This window comes from Rhinoderma darwinii, chromosome 12 (genome assembly GCF_050947455.1).
Source record: "Rhinoderma darwinii isolate aRhiDar2 chromosome 12, aRhiDar2.hap1, whole genome shotgun sequence".
NCBI classification, from domain to species: Eukaryota; Metazoa; Chordata; class Amphibia; order Anura; family Rhinodermatidae; genus Rhinoderma; species Rhinoderma darwinii.
In genome coordinates this window covers 86477248-86493113 of record NC_134698.1, presented here as the reverse complement: position 1 = coordinate 86493113, position 15866 = coordinate 86477248, and positions in this window count along the sequence as shown.

Genomic DNA, 15866 nt, shown 5'->3' with positions numbered 1-15866 from the left:
CTTTTGTTTTTTTTACTTTTTTTTTTTTTTTAAAATACTAAATTTTTTTTTAGCTTTTTCAGTTTTCTCAACATTTTCGTTTTTTTTGTGTGAGGAGATGCCGGCTTTAATAATGTATTTTTTTTATTTCCCCCCATTGTTTAATCTCCGTTTTTTTTTTCATCTCGGGGACCCTGATAAGCGATAGATATTCCAAGGATTCCAGTGTATATAAGGGATACATTTTTTGATAATCAGGTTATCACACTATGTGGAAGACATGCGGCCTCATTTGGCTCATGCTGTATTTGAGGCCGCTCGGAATCCAGCGTTGAATGGCGCACAGGGCCGCTTAGTGATAAGCGAGGAAGAGATGAAGATAGACGCAGCCTCGTGTGCTTATTATGGTGTTTGTACATTTGTGGAAGCATTTTATTTTTTTCAGATGGTACCAACCTTTAATGAAAGCTGCATTAAAAGTTTTTTTTAGTGCTAATTGTCTCAATTCTATTAATCGGAGGGGGGGGGTGTTAGGAGGGAGGCCTATTAGATATACCACGTTTTTTCTTTTTTAAGCGGTAGCATGTACTTTGCCTGTACACAAGAATTGGATGCAAAGTATAAAAACATTTCAAATTCCCAAAAATTTTGTACATTTTTTTTTGTACTGCGACTTTTTTTTGCTTTTAATTGTATGATTTTTTTATTTTATGCTTTTTTTTTTTTTGGTCTGGTTTTTTACACTTTACAGATACCTCCGCGAGGCAATACATAGGCGTACAACACTGCTTTAAATACAGAATAATGTGTGCACGTTTTAAATGTGCGAAAACAGGAAAAAAAAATGAAAAAGTGTATAATATATATAAAAGAAAAAAAAAACAATCAAAAATAAATGATATACTTTAAAATAAAGAAACTAAATCCGTTCTGAATTGTATTTTCTGGCCAGCCACGTTAGTTTGTTGGTTACCTTTGTTTCTTATTTACCCGGATCATGGAAGACGAGGGTCAGTTTTTCGGTCTGTCGGTGCTCAGTAGATTTAATAACTATTTTACAAAGAAACAACTGTGTGGATTTGGTAAAGACTTCTTGTTTCTCTTCACTATGCATGCATAAATGTTTGTAATCCGGCTTTAACCTCCTCCCCTTCAGTGATATTGGGAAAAAAAAATCAAGAAAAAAGAAAAAAAAAACACCAAAAAAATTTCGGAAATTGTTTTTGCTTCCAGATTTTTCATTATTTCTCCCCCCCCCCTCCCCCGTACACATTTTGGTACATTTATTTGATGTTTACATTAAAATGTGACATTATTCAAGAAAATTCATCTACTTTGCTGTTTTATTTGAACAGCCGCGTTAACGATTGACCTTTCTGCGCCGCGTTGTGAGGTCCAGGTTTGTGTCTGATGATCCGTCCATGGGGCGTCTACGGACTAAAGCCATGAAGGCCTGGGCTCAGCGCTAAACTTACAGATTGGGAGAGTCAAAGCATAGGTCAGGTGTTTGAGCGATGCTGGGCGGTAGTATATCAAGACTGGTGGGTCACCATTGTTATAGGAGGGAGAGTTATATCACCAGGTCTGTAGATTTTGTTGACGGCAGGTGGGTAGCGATATACCAAGAGACTGGCGGGTCATGAAGACTTCGCTCCTTGGGTTAGTACAGGGATAGGTTAGTGTCATGGGCTGGTGGGCAATGCTATTCCAAGAGGCTGGTGGGTCGCCATTGTTATGGGTGGCGGTCACCAGGTCAGTTCAGGGCTAGTGATTGGTCGCCAGTATCAAACCATTCCTTCGAGATTCTGCCCCCTAACTCTTCATTGATGTTCTTCAGCGTGCGTTATATTCGGACATGGTTGCTAATAATGTGATCAGCCGCTATCTGTAGAAGCATCACATAGCGCTCGTTGAGATACGTAGGCGTCTCTATTGGTTACACCGGCTGACTGCAGTCCTCTGGAGCGTTATTTGCAGAGAGAAAAGGTCTGAATCGAGGAGGGGGGGGGGGGATTCTTGAGATCTAACACTCAAAGCAGAGATGACCTTCTAAAATCTACAACTCTTGATATACAGTCAGCCAACAAAAAACATTCGAATCCGCAAAAGTGTGTCACCGTCCAGACAAGTCGTCAGTGATCAGTGATTTATTAATGGGATTACACGATCTGATGAATCATCTCCTGGTACACAATGAGTCATCAACCCCCACCACTGCCTTACCACATAGTCTATAATTTTTCTTCCTAAACAAGCCTGTGTAGTGTAAAGACAGTATAGTGTAGAGCAGATGAAACAAGCCTGTGTAGTGTGGAGAGACAGTATATTGTAGAGCAGATGAAACAGGCCTGTGTAGTATGGAGAGACAGTATATTGTAGAGCAGATGAAACAAGCCTGTGTAGTGTGGAGAGGACAGTATATTGTAGATGAAACAAGCCTGCGTAGTGTGGAGAGACAGTATATTGTAGAGCAGATGAAAACAAGCCTGTGTAGTATGGAGAGACAGTATATTGTAGAGCAGATGAAACAAGCCTGTGTAGTGTGGAGAGACAGTATATTGTAGATGAAACAAGCCTGTGTAGTGTGGAGAGACTGTATATTGTAGAGCAGATGAAACAAGCCTGTGTAGTATGGAGAGAAAGTATATTGTAGAGCAGATGAAACAAGCCTGTGTAGTGTGGAGAGACAGTATATTGTAGATGAAACAAGCCTGTATAGTATGGAGAGACAGTATATTGTAGAGCAGATGAAACAAGCCTGTGTAGTATGGAGAGAAAGTAATATTGTAGATGAAACAAGCCTGTGTAGTGTGGAGAGACAGTATATTGTAGAGCAGATGAAACAAGCCTGTGTAGTGTGGAGAGACAGTATATTGTAGAGCAGATGAAACAAGCCTGTGTAGTGTGGGAGAGACACTATATTGTAGATGAAACAAGCCTGCGTAGTGTGGAGAGGACAGTATATTGTAGAGCAGATGAAAACAAGCCTGCGTAGTGTGGAGAGAAAGTATATTGTAGATGAAACAAGCCTGTGTAGTGTGGAGAGACAGTATATTGTACAGCAGATGAAACAAGCCTGAGTAGTATGGATATACAGTATATTGTAGAGCAGATGGAACAAGCCTGTGTAGTGTGGAGAGACAGTATATTGTAGAGCAGATGAAACAAGCCTGTGTAGTGTGGAGAGACAGTATATTGTAGATAACAAGCCTGTGTAGTGTGGAGAGACAGTATATTGTAGAGCAGATGAAACAAGCCTGTGTAGTGTGGAGAGACTGTATATTGTAGATAACAAGCCTGTGTAGTATGGAGAGACAGTATATTGTAGAGCAGATGAAACAAGCCTGTGTAGTATGGAGAGACTGTATATTGTAGAGCAGATGAAACAAGCATGTGTAGTTTTGAGGGAAAGTATATTGTAGATGAAACAAGCCTGTGTAGTCTGGAGAGACAGTATATTGTAGAGCAGATTGAACAAGCCTGTGTAGTATGGAGAGACAGTATATTGTAGAGCAGATGAAACAAGCCTGTATAGTATGGAGAGACAGTATATTGTAGATGAAACAAGCCTGTGTAGTATGGAGATACAGTATATTGTAGAGCAGATGAAACAAGCCTGTGTAGTGTGGAGAGACAGTATATTGTAGAGAAGATGAAGCAAGCTGTGTAGTGTGGAGAGACAGTATATTGTAGATGAAACAAGCCTGCGTAGTGTGGAGAGACTGTATATTGTAGATGAAACAAGCCTGCGTAGTGTGGAGAGACTGTATATTGTAGATGAAACAAGCCTGCGTTGTAAGAAGAGACTGTATATTGTAGAGCAGATGAAACAAGCCGGTGTAGTGTGGAGAGACAGTATATTGTAGAGCAGATGAAACAAGCCTGTGTAGTGTGGAGAGACAGTATATTGTAGATGAAACAAGCCTGCGTAGTGTGGAGAGACTGTATATTGAAGATGAAACAAGCCTGCGTTGTAAGAAGAGGACTGTATATTGTAGAGCAGATGAAACAAGCCGGTGTAGTGTGGAGAGACAGTATATTGTAGAGCAGATGAAACAAGCCTGTGTAGTATGGAGAGACAGTATATTGTAGATGAAACAAGCCTGTATAGTGTAGAGAGACTGTATATTGTAGAGCAGAGGAAACAAGCCTGTGTAGTGTGGAGAGACAGTATATTGTAGATGAAACAAGCCTGTGTAGTAAGGAGAGACTGTATATTGTAGAGCAGATGAAACAAGCCTGTGTAGTAAGGAGAGACTGTATATTGTAGAGCAGATGAAACAAGCCTGTGTAGTATGGAGAGTTAGTATATTGTAGAGCAGATGAGACAAGCCTGTGTAGTTTGGAGTGACAGTATATTGTAGAGCAGATGAAACAAGCCTGTGTAGTATGGAGAGACAATATACTGTAGAGCAGATTAAACAAGCCTGTGTAGTATGGAGAAACAGTATATTGTAGAGCAGATGAAACAAGCCTGTGTAGTATGGAGAGACAGTATATTGTAGCGCAGATGAAACAAGCCTGTGTAGTATGGAGAGACAGAATATTGTAGATGAAACAAGCCTGTGTAGTATGGAGAGACAGTATATTGTAGAGCAGATGAAACAAGCCTGTGTAGTGTTGAGGGACAGTATATTGTAGATGAAAACAAGCCTGTGTAGTATGGAGAGACAGTATATTGTAGAGCAGATGAAACAAGCCTGTGTAGTGTGGAGAGACAGTATATTGTAGATGAAACAAGCCTGCGTAGTGTGGAGAGACTGTATATTGTAGATGAAACAAGCCTGCGTTGTAAGAAGAGACTGTATATTGTAGAGCAGATGAAACAAGCCGGTGTAGTGTGGAGAGACAGTATATTGTAGAGCAGATGAAACAAGCCTGTGTAGTGTGGAGAGACAGTATATTGTAGAGCAGATGAAACAAGCCTGTGTAGTGTGGAGAGACAGTATATTGTAGAGCAGATGAAACAAGCCTGTGTAGTGTGGAGAGACAGTATATTGTAGATGAAACAAGCCTGCGTAGTGTGGAGAGACTGTATATTGTAGATGAAACAAGCCTGCGTTGTAAGAAGAGACTGTAATATTGTAGAGCAGATGAAACAAGCCGGTGTAGTGTGGAGAGACAGTATATTGTAGAGCAGATGAAACAAGCCTGTGTAGTGTGGAGAGACAGTATATTGTAGATGAAACAAGCCTGCGTAGTGTGGAGAGACTGTATATTGTAGATGAAACAAGCCTGCGTTGTAAGAAGAGACTGGTATATTGTAGAGCAGATGAAACAAGCCGGTGTAGTGTGGAGAGACAGTATATTGTAGAGCAGATGAAACAAGCCTGTGTAGTGTGGAGAGACAGTATATTGTAGATGAAACAAGCCTGTGTAGTGTGGAGAGACAGTATATTGTAGAGCAGATGAAACAAGCCTGTATAGTATGGAGAGACAGTATATTGTAGATGAAACAAGACTGCATAGTGTGGAGAGACTGTATATTGTAGAGCAGATGAAACAAGCCTGTGTAGTAAGGAGAGACTGTATATTGTAGAGCAGATGAAACAAGCCTGTGTAGTATGGAGAGTTAGTATATTGTAGAGCAGATGAAACAAGCCTGTGTAATATGGAGTTACAGTATATTGTAGAGCAGATTGAACAAGCCTGTGTAGTATGGAGAGACAATATATTGTAGAGCAGATGAAACAAGCCTGTGTAGTGTGGAGAGACAGTATATTGTAGATGAAACAAGCCTGTGTAGTATGGAGAGACAGTATATTGTAGAGCAGATGAAACAAGCCTGTGTAGTGTTGAGGGACAGTATATTGTAGAGCAGATGAAATAAGCCGGTGTAGTGTGGAGAGACAGTATATTGTAGAGCAGATGAAACAAGCATGTGTAGTTTGGAGAGACAGTATATTGTAGAGCAGATGAACAAGCATGTGTAGTTTTGAGGGACAGTATATTGTAGATGAAACAAGCCTGTGTAGTGTTGAGGGACAGTATATTGTAGAGCAGAGGAAATAAGCCTGCGTAGTGTGGAGAGACAGTATATTGTAGTGCAGATGAAACAAGCCTGTGTAGTGTGGAGAGACAGTTTATTGTAGTGCAGATGAAACAAGCCTGAGTAGTCTGGAGAGACAGTATATTGTAGATGAAACAAGACTGCATAGTGTGGAGAGACTGTATATGGTAGAGCAGATGAAACAAGCCTGTGTAGTATGGAGATACAGTATATTGTAGAGCAGATTGAACAAGCCTGTGTAGTATGGAGAGACAATATATTGTAGAGCAGATGAAACAAGCCTGTGTAGTGTGGAGAGACAGTATATTGTAGATGAAACAAGCCGGTGTAGTGTGGAGAGACAGTATATTGTAGAGCAGATGAAACAAGCATGTGTAGTTTTGAGGGACAGTATATTGTAGATGAAACAAGCCTGTGTAGTGTTGAGGGACAGTATATTGTAGAGCAGATGAAATAAGCCTGCGTAGTAAGAAGACTGTATATTGTAGAGCAGATGAAACAAGCCGGTGTAGTGTGGAGAGACAGTATATTGTAGAGCAGATGAAACAAGCATGTGTAGTGTGGAGAGACAGTATATTGTAGATGAAACAAGACTGCATAGTGTGGAGAGACTGTATATGGTAGAGCAGATGAAACAAGCCTGTGTAGTATGGAGATACAGTATATTGTAGAGCAGATTGAACAAGCCTGTGTAGTATGGAGAGACAATATATTGTAGAGCAGATGAAACAAGCCTGTGTAGTGTGGAGAGACAGTATATTGTAGATGAAACAAGCCGGTGTAGTGTGGAGAGACAGTATATTGTAGAGCAGATGAAACAAGCATGTGTAGTTTGGAGAGACAGTATATTGTAGAGCAGATGAAACAAGCATGTGTAGTTTTGAGGGACAGTATATTGTAGATGAAACAAGCCTGTGTAGTGTTGAGGGACAGTATATTGTAGAGCAGATGAAATAAGCCTGCGTAGTGTGGAGAGACAGTATATTGTAGTGCAGATGAAACAAGCCTGTGTAGTGTGGAGAGACAGTTTATTGTAGTGCAGATGAAACAAGCCTGAGTAGTCTGGAGAGACAGTATATTGTAGATGAAACAAGACTGCATAGTGTGGAGAGACTGTATATGGTAGAGCAGATGAAACAAGCCTGTGTAGTATGGAGATACAGTATATTGTAGAGCAGATTGAACAAGCCTGTGTAGTATGGAGAGACAATATATTGTAGAGCAGATGAAACAAGCCTGTGTAGTGTGGAGAGACAGTATATTGTAGATGAAACAAGCCGGTGTAGTGTGGAGAGACAGTATATTGTAGAGCAGATGAAACAAGCATGTGTAGTTTTGAGGGACAGTATATTGTAGATGAAACAAGCCTGTGTAGTGTTGAGGGACAGTATATTGTAGAGCAGATGAAATAAGCCTGCGTAGTAAGAAGACTGTATATTGTAGAGCAGATGAAACAAGCCGGTGTAGTGTGGAGAGACAGTATATTGTAGAGCAGATGAAACAAGCATGTGTAGTGTGGAGAGACAGTATATTGTAGATGAAACAAGCCTGTGTAATGTGGAGAGACAGTATATTGTAGAGCAGATGAAATAAGCCATTGTATTATGGAGAGACAGTATATTGTAGAGCAGATGAAACAAGCCTGCGTAGTGTGGAGAGACCGTATATTGTAGATGAAACAAGCCTGTGTAGTGTTGAGGGACAGTATATTGTAGAGCAGATGAAACAAGCCTGTGTAGTATGGAGAGACAGTATATTGTAGAGCAGATGAAACAAGCCTGTGTAGTAAGGAGAGACTGTATATTGTAGAGCAGATGAAACAAGCCTGAGTAGTATGGAGATACAGTATATTGTAGAGCAGATTGAACAAGCCTATGTAGTATGGAGAGACAATATATTGTAGAGCAGATGAAACAAGCCTGTGTAGTATGGAGTGACCGTATATTGTACAGCAGATGAAACAAGCCTGCGTAGTATGGAGAGACAATATACTGTAGAGCAGATTAAACAAGCCTGAGTAGTCTGGAGAGACAGTATATTGTAGATGAAACAAGCCTGCATAGTGTGGAGAGACTGTATATTGTAGAGCAGATCAAACAAGCCTGTGTAGTATGGAGATACAGTATATTGTAGAGCAGATGGAACAAGCCTGTGTAGTATGGAGAAACAGTATATTGTAGAGCAGATGAAACAAGCCTGTGTAGTGTGGAGAGACAGTATATTGTAGAGAAGATGAAACAAGCCTGTGTAGTGTGGAGAGACAGTGTATTGTAGCGCAGATGAAACAAGCCTGTGTAGTATGGAGAGACAGTATATTGTAGATGAAACAAGCCTGTGTAGTATGGAGAGACAGTATATTGTAGAGCAGATGAAACAAGCCTGTGTAGTGTGGAGAGACAGTATATTGTAGAGAAGATGAAACAAGCCTGTGTAGTGTGGAGAGACAGTATATTGTAGATGAAACAAGCCTGTGTAGTATGGAGAGACAGTATATTGTAGAGCAGATGAAACAAGCCTGTGTAGTGTTGAGGGACAGTATATTGTAGATGAAACAAGCCTGTGTAGTGTTGAGGGACAGTATATTGTAGATGAAACAAGCCTGTGTAGTGTGGAGATACAGTATATTGTAGAGCAGATGAAACAAGCCTGTGTAGTATGGAGAGACCGTATATTGTAGTGCAGATGAAACAAGCCTGTGTAATGTGGAGAGACCGTATATTGTAGATGAAACAAGCCTGTGTAGTATGGAGATACAGTATATTGTAGAGCAGATGGAACAAGCCTGTGTAGTATGGAGAGACAGTATGAGAGATGAAACAAGCCTGTGTAGTGTGGAGAGACAGTATATTGTAGATGAAACAAGCCTGCGTAGTGTGGAGAGACTGTATATTGTAGATGAAACAAGCCTGTGTAGTATGGAGAGACAGTATATTGTAGAGCAGATGAAACAAGCCGGTGTAGTGTGGAGAGACAGTATATTGTAGAGCAGATGAAACAAGCCTGTGTAGTGTGGAGAGACAGTATATTGTAGATGAAACAAGCCTGTGTAGTGTGGAGAGACAGTATATTGTAGAGCAGATGAAACAAGCCTGTGTAGTAAGGAGAGACTGTATATTGTAGAGCAGATGAAACAAGCCTGTGTGGAGAGACAGTATATTGTAGTGCAGATGAAACAAGCCTGAGTAGAGACAGTATATTGTAGATGAAACAAGCCTGTGTAGTATGGAGATACAGTATATTGTAGAGCAGATGAAACAAGCCTGTGTAGTGTGGAGAGACAGTATATTGTAGAGAAGATGAAACAAGCCTGTGTAGTGTGGAGAGACAGTATATTGTAGATGAAACAAGCCTGTGTAGTATGGAGAGAGAGTATATTGTAGAGCAGATGAAACAAGCCTGTGTAGTATGGAGAGAGAGTATATTGTAGATGAAACAAGCCTGCGTAGTGTGGAGAGACTGTATATTGTAGATGAAACAAGCCTGCGTTGTAAGAAGAGACTGTATATTGTAGAGCAGATGAAACAAGCCGGTGTAGTGTGGAGAGACAGTATATTGTAGAGCAGATGAAACAAGCCTGTGTAGTATGGAGAGACAGTATATTGTAGATGAAACAAGCCTGCGTAGTGTGGAGAGACTGTATATTGAAGATGAAACAAGCCTGCGTTGTAAGAAGAGACTGTATATTGTAGAGCAGATGAAACAAGCCGGTGTAGTGTGGAGAGACAGTATATTGTAGAGCAGATGAAACAAGCCTGTGTAGTATGGAGAGACAGTATATTGTAGATGAAACAAGCCTGTATAGTGTAGAGAGACTGTATATTGTAGAGCAGAGGAAACAAGCCTGTGTAGTGTGGAGAGACAGTATATTGTAGATGAAACAAGCCTGTGTAGTAAGGAGAGACTGTATATTATAGAGCAGATGAAACAAGCCTGTGTAGTAAGGAGAGACTGTATATTGTAGAGCAGATGAAACAAGCCTGTGTAGTATGGAGAGTTAGTATATTGTAGAGCAGATGAGACAAGCCTGTGTAGTTTGGAGTGACAGTATATTGTAGAGCAGATGAAACAAGCCTGTGTAGTATGGAGAGACAATATACTGTAGAGCAGATGAAACAAGCCTGTGTAGTGTGGAGAGACAGTATATTGTAGATGAAACAAGCCGGTGTAGTGTGGAGAGACAGTATATTGTAGAGCAGATGAAACAAGCATGTGTAGTTTTGAGGGACAGTATATTGTAGATGAAACAAGCCTGTGTAGTGTTGAGGGACAGTATATTGTAGAGCAGATGAAATAAGCCTGCGTAGTAAGAAGACTGTATATTGTAGAGCAGATGAAACAAGCCGGTGTAGTGTGGAGAGACAGTATATTGTAGAGCAGATGAAACAAGCATGTGTAGTTTGGAGAGACAGTATATTGTAGAGCAGATGAAACAAGCATGTGTAGTTTTGAGGGACAGTATATTGTAGATGAAACAAGCCTGTGTAGTGTTGAGGGACAGTATATTGTAGAGCAGATGAAATAAGCCTGCGTAGTGTGGAGAGACAGTATATTGTAGTGCAGATGAAACAAGCCTGTGTAGTGTGGAGAGACAGTTTATTGTAGTGCAGATGAAACAAGCCTGAGTAGTCTGGAGAGACAGTATATTGTAGATGAAACAAGACTGCATAGTGTGGAGAGACTGTATATGGTAGAGCAGATGAAACAAGCCTGTGTAGTATGGAGAGACAATATATTGTAGAGCAGATGAAACAAGCCTGTGTAGTGTGGAGAGACAGTATATTGTAGATGAAACAAGCCGGTGTAGTGTGGAGAGACAGTATATTGTAGAGCAGATGAAACAAGCATGTGTAGTTTTGAGGGACAGTATATTGTAGATGAAACAAGCCTGTGTAGTGTTGAGGGACAGTATATTGTAGAGCAGATGAAATAAGCCTGCGTAGTAAGAAGACTGTATATTGTAGAGCAGATGAAACAAGCCGGTGTAGTGTGGAGAGACAGTATATTGTAGAGCAGATGAAACAAGCATGTGTAGTGTGGAGAGACTGTATATTGTAGAGCAGAGGAAACAAGCCTGTGTAGTGTGGAGAGACAGTATATTGTAGATGAAACAAGCCTGTGTAATGTGGAGAGACAGTATATTGTAGAGCAGATGAAATAAGCCATTGTATTATGGAGAGACAGTATATTGTAGAGCAGATGAAACAAGCCTGTGTAGTATGGAGAGAGAGTATATTGTAGATGAAACAAGCCTGCGTAGTGTGGAGAGACTGTATATTGTAGATGAAACAAGCCTGCGTTGTAAGAAGAGACTGTATATTGTAGAGCAGATGAAACAAGCCGGTGTAGTGTGGAGAGACAGTATATTGTAGAGCAGATGAAACAAGCCTGTGTAGTATGGAGAGACAGTATATTGTAGATGAAACAAGCCTGCGTAGTGTGGAGAGACTGTATATTGAAGATGAAACAAGCCTGCGTTGTAAGAAGAGACTGTATATTGTAGAGCAGATGAAACAAGCCGGTGTAGTGTGGAGAGACAGTATATTGTAGAGCAGATGAAACAAGCCTGTATAGTGTAGAGAGACTGTATATTGTAGAGCAGAGGAAACAAGCCTGTGTAGTGTGGAGAGACAGTATATTGTAGATGAAACAAGCCTGTGTAGTAAGGAGAGACTGTATATTGTAGAGCAGATGAAACAAGCCTGTGTAGTAAGGAGAGACTGTATATTGTAGTGCAGATGAAACAAGCCTGAGTAGTATGGAGATACAGTATATTGTAGAGCAGATTGAACAAGCCTATGTAGTATGGAGAGTCAATATATTGTAGAGCAGATGAAACAAGCCTGTGTAGTGTGGAGAGACAGTTTATTGTAGATGAAACAAGCCTGTGTAGTATGGAGAGACAGTATATTGTAGAGCAGATGAAACAAGCATGTGTAGTTTTGAGGGACAGTATATTGTAGATGAAACAAGCCTGTGTAGTGTGGTGAGACAGTATATTGTAGAGCAGATGAAACAAGCCTGTGTAGTATGGAGTGACCGTATATTGTACAGCAGATGAAACAAGCCTGAGTAGTCTGGAGAGACAGTATATTGTAGATGAAACAAGACTGCATAGTGTGGAGAGACTGTATATTGTAGAGCAGATCAAACAAGCCTGTGTAGTATGGAGATACAGTATATTGTAGAGCAGATGGAACAAGCCTGTGTAGTATGGAGAGACAGTATGAGCAGATGAAACAAGCCTGTGTAGTATGGAGAAACAGTATATTGTAGAGCAGATGAAACAAGCCTGTGTAGTGTGGAGAGACAGTATATTGTAGAGAAGATGAAACAAGCCTGTGTAGTGTGGAGAGACAGTATATTGTAGATGAAACAAGCCTGTGTAGTATGGAGAGACAGTATATTGTAGATGAAACAAGCCTGTGTAGTATGGAGAGACAGTATATTGTAGAGCAGATGAAACAAGCCTGTGTAGTGTGGAGAGACAGTATATTGTAGAGAAGATGAAACAAGCCTGTGTAGTGTGGAGAGACAGTATATTGTAGATGAAACAAGCCTGTGTAGTATGGAGAGACAGTATATTGTAGAGCAGATGAAACAAGCCTGTGTAGTGTTGAGGGACAGTATATTGTAGATGAAACAAGCCTGTGTAGTGTTGAGGGACAGTATATTGTAGATGAAACAAGCCTGTGTAGTGTGGAGAGACCGTATATTGTAGTGCAGATGAAACAAGCCTGTGTAATGTGGAGAGACCGTATATTGTAGATGAAACAAGCCTGTGTAGTATGGAGATACAGTATATTGTAGAGCAGATGGAACAAGCCTGTGTAGTGTGGAGAGACAGTATATTGTAGAGAAGATGAAACAAGCCTGTGTAGTGTGGAGAGACAGTATATTGTAGATGAAACAAGCCTGCGTAGTGTGGAGAGACTGTATATTGTAGATGAAACAAGCCTGTGTAGTATGGAGAGACAGTATATTGTAGAGCAGATGAAACAAGCCGGTGTAGTTTGGAGAGACAGTATATTGTAGAGCAGATGAAACAAGCCTGTGTAGTGTGGAGAGACAGTATATTGTAGATGAAACAAGCCTGTGTAGTGTGGAGAGACAGTATATTGTAGAGCAGATGAAACAAGCCTGTGTAGTAAGGAGAGACTGTATATTGTAGAGCAGATGAAACAAGCCTGTGTGGAGAGACAGTATATTGTAGTGCAGATGAAACAAGCCTGAGTAGAGACAGTATATTGTAGATGAAACAAGCCTGTGTAGTATGGAGATACAGTATATTGTAGAGCAGATGAAACAAGCCTGTGTAGTGTGGAGAGACAGTATATTGTAGAGAAGATGAAACAAGCCTGTGTAGTGTGGAGAGACAGTATATTGTAGATGAAACAAGCCTGTGTAGTATGGAGAGAGAGTATATTGTAGAGCAGATGAAACAAGCCTGTGTAGTATGGAGAGAGAGTATATTGTAGATGAAACAAGCCTGCGTAGTGTGGAGAGACTGTATATTGTAGATGAAACAAGCCTGCGTTGTAAGAAGAGACTGTATATTGTAGAGCAGATGAAACAAGCCGGTGTAGTGTGGAGAGACAGTATATTGTAGAGCAGATGAAACAAGCCTGTGTAGTATGGAGAGACAGTATATTGTAGATGAAACAAGCCTGCGTAGTGTGGAGAGACTGTATATTGAAGATGAAACAAGCCTGCGTTGTAAGAAGAGACTGTATATTGTAGAGCAGATGAAACAAGCCGGTGTAGTGTGGAGAGACAGTATATTGTAGAGCAGATGAAACAAGCCTGTGTAGTATGGAGAGACAGTATATTGTAGATGAAACAAGCCTGTATAGTGTAGAGAGACTGTATATTGTAGAGCAGAGGAAACAAGCCTGTGTAGTGTGGAGAGACAGTATATTGTAGATGAAACAAGCCTGTGTAGTAAGGAGAGACTGTATATTGTAGAGCAGATGAAACAAGCCTGTGTAGTGTGGAGAGACAGTATATTGTAGAGCAGATGATATAAGCCATTGTATTATGGAGAGACAGTATATTGTAGAGCAGATGAAACAAGCCTGTGTAGTGTGGAGATACAGTATATTGTAGAGCAGATGAAACAAGCCTGTGTAGTGTGGAGAGACTGTATATTGTAGATGAAACAAGCCTGTGTAGTGTGGAGAGACAGTATATTGTAGAGCAGATGAAACAAGCCTGTGTAGTATGGAGAGACAGTATATTGTAGATGAAACAAGCCTGTATAGTGTAGAGAGACAGTATATTGTAGAGCAGATGAAACAAGCCTGTGTAATGTGGAGAGACCGTATATTGTAGATGAAACAAGCCTGTGTAGTATGGAGATACAGTATATTGTAGAGCAGATGGAACAAGCCTGTGTAGTATGGAGAGACAGTATGAGCAGATGAAACAAGCCTGTGTAGTGTGGAGAGACAGTATATTGTAGATGAAACAAGCCTGCGTAGTGTGGAGAGACTGTATATTGCAGATGAAACAAGCCTGTGTAGTATGGAGAGACAGTATATTGTAGAGCAGATGAAACAAGCCGGTGTAGTGTGGAGAGACAGTATATTGTAGAGCAGATGAAACAAGCCTGTGTAGTGTGGAGAGACAGTATATTGTAGATGAAACAAGCCTGTGTAGTGTGGAGAGACTGTATATTGTAGAGCAGATGAAACAAGCCTGTGTAGTAAGGAGAGACTGTATATTGTAGAGCAGATGAAACAAGCCTGTGTGGAGAGACAGTATATTGTAGTGCAGATGAAACAAGCCTGAGTAGTATGGAGATACAGTATATTGTAGAGCAGATTGAACAAGCCTGTGTAGTATGGAGAGACAATATATTGTAGAGCAGATGAAACAAGCCTGTGTAGTGTGGAGAGACAGTATATTGTATATGAAACAAGCCTGTGTAGTATGGAGAGACAGTATATTGTAGAGCAGATGAAACAAGCATGTGTAGTTTTGAGGGACAGTATATTGTAGATGAAACAAGCCTGTGTAGTGTTGAGGGACAGTATATTGTAGAGCAGATGAAACAAGCCTGTGTAGTAAGGAGAGACTGTATATTGTAGAGCAGATGAAACAAGCCTGTGTAGTAAGAAGAGACTGTATATTGTAGAGCAGATGTAACAAGCCTGTGTAGTGTGGAGAGACAGTATATTGTAGATGAAACAAGACTGCATAGTGTGGAGAGACTGTATATTGTAGAGCAGATGAAACAAGCCTGTGTAGTATGGAGATACAGTATATTGTAGAGCAGATTGAACAAGCCTGTGTAGTGTGGAGAGACAGTATAGTGTACAGCAGATGAAACAAGCCTGTGTAGTAAGGAGAGACAATATATTGTAGAGCAGATGAAACAAGCCTGTGTAGTGTGGAGAGACAGTATATTGTAGATGAAACAAGCCTGCGTAAGTGTGGAGAGACTATATTGTAGAGCAGATGAAACAAGCCTGTGTAGTATGGAGATACAGTATATTGTAGAGCAGATTGAACAAGCCTGTGTAGTGTGGAGAGACAGTATATTGTAGAGCAGAGGAAACAAGCCTGTGTAGTATGGAGAGACAATATATTGTAGAGGAGATGAAACAAGCCGGTGTAGTGTGGAGAGACAGTATATTGTAGAGCAGATGAAACAAGCCAGTGCAGTGTGGAGAGACAGTATATTGTAGATGAAACAAGCCTGCGTAGTGTGGAGAGACTGTATATTGTAGATGAAACAAGCCTGCGTTGTAAGAAGAGACTGGTATATTGTAGAGCAGATGAAACAAGCCGGTGTAGTGTGGAGAGACAGTATATTGTAGAGCAGATGAAACAAGCCTGTGTAGTGTGGAGAGACAGTATATTGTAGATGAAACAAGCC